A 2,139-nucleotide genomic window follows, 5' to 3' on the forward strand; every position below is an offset into this window, starting at 1 on the left:
CTCCGCTCCTTCATTCACTCCCTAACCCTCTCTATCCCTCACCACTATCCACTCACTGTCACCGTCGTCGAGGACGAATTCGATGGAGGAGACCACCCCAAGCTCCGTGCAGTAGCTCGTTGGAAGCGCCTGGACTCAAGGATCATCATGGTGGAGCCAATCGTCCAAGGAGAGCTCGGGATCAAGCCAATTTTGCAATTCCCTTTCGGTTTACTTTTGCGGTATCGGCGAGTTCATGCCCGATTCCGTCCACGATCCACCTCACCGATCACACCATCAGCATCACAGTATGATTGCGCATACGTAGACCTCTTATTTGCATCATCTCGTCGTCTATAGCTCGCTCTCGAGATCTCACCGGACTTGCTCCGCCGCGGGCTCATTCTCCGGTGATGTTCCGGTGAACTATTCGAGAAACCAACGCCACCATCATGTTCAGTAGATCAAGAGGAGTCGGAAAATCCTGGTCGCGCGTCCCGGGAGGCCATAAAACGGCGGCGCCGTCGTGCGCTGACCGTCGGCGGTCAATGACCTTCGAGGCCGACGTGGCCAGTAGGTCCCGCGCGTGGCTGTTGACCAGTCTTCGCCAACGTGGCGTCTGACCTGGCGAGACCCCACATGTCTGTGACTGTAGGTATAGCCCGAACCGGTATGTTTAGATTTTTGCTTTATTTCGAATTCCAGAAAAATGCTGAAACTTTGTAAAATCATATAAAATTCATTTCAACTCAGAAAAATATGAATAATATATCAAAATGCTCACAAAAATAAAATCTATTCAAATAAAATATAAAACAAAAATGTGTGTCAAAATAAAATTTCACTTATTTTTAGCTTTATTAATTATGCTTTTTCATTTGTTTTAAAACCAATTTAAATTCAATAATTATTTAAGTTTCAAAATTAAATCTTAGCTATTCAGTAAGAAAATAAAATGTTAAGATTAATTTTCTTAATCATCTTTTCATTAACTTAAGATATTAGTGATAATTCATAAACCCTAATTTACAAATTACTACTTTCTATTTCCTTTAAATAATAATAAAGCAAGAAAATACTAAAGTCTAATACTATTTTGGTAATTCAAAACTTGTTTACTTAAACATCTTTAGTTAACAAGTTAATTATTTTAAAACCTAATAACAATTGTTAAACCCTAGTTTCTAAATTAAATCTAAATAGGAGTTACCCTAATTATTAAGTCTTGTGAAAATTAATAAAATATCAAACCATTACTAACTGTGTTTCAAAGTAATTAGCAACCACACCTATATTGCCAATTAGCATTTTTAGAGTTGTACCATAATTTAGAAACCCTAGTTTCAATTTGAGTAAGACCTTGATTCCATTATTTCATGTGATCATTCCATCTTAGAAGCAACTCTAAAACCCTAGTTATGTGTCACATGTGATCATGTGAGATTTACTTGACATATAGAACCATAATAAGCAACAATTGAATGCATGCTCATGATCCACTAAAATAAAATCAATTCACCTGAGACCATCATCTCATGTCTTTATTTTTGCTTAACACCTATATGATCCAATTAGTACCACCTAGGTATAAACCCTAACTTGTTAATATGTTAGAACCATTAATACTCATACCTAGTATCACACCATGGAATTTAACCTCAACCATCAAATCCTAGTAGAACCCTAATGATGAACCCTAGTACCAACCTTGTGTAGCAATTCACATCATATGCTCCTATTCAACTAAACCCTACTTAGAAAGTAATAAACAACTTAGATTAGAAACCATTAGTAATTACTTAGTGAAGCAAATGTGAAGTCATAGTAAACCCTAACTTATAGTAACACCTTGACCATCATTCTTTAATATGTTACCTTAATCAACCATAGTAATAAACTTGCTAATACTTGCTATGTATAGACCAATTCTATTTAACAACCCAACTAGTTCCTATTAAAGAACTAAATGAATCCAATAGTAAACTCTAGAAGCCCACAGCTCCTATGTATAGTAGTTCTGGTTCTAATGGAATATGTTCTTCAAAAGTTATTCTTCTGAACTACAAATGTCAATCAAACCTTAGAAGCCATAGTTCTTATTTGAAATACTTATTATTTCTTAATCAATATGTTCTTCAAAAGTTATTCTTTTGAAGTATA

This window comes from Lolium perenne, chromosome 1, assembly GCF_019359855.2.
Source record: "Lolium perenne isolate Kyuss_39 chromosome 1, Kyuss_2.0, whole genome shotgun sequence".
NCBI lineage: Eukaryota > Viridiplantae > Streptophyta > Magnoliopsida > Poales > Poaceae > Lolium > Lolium perenne.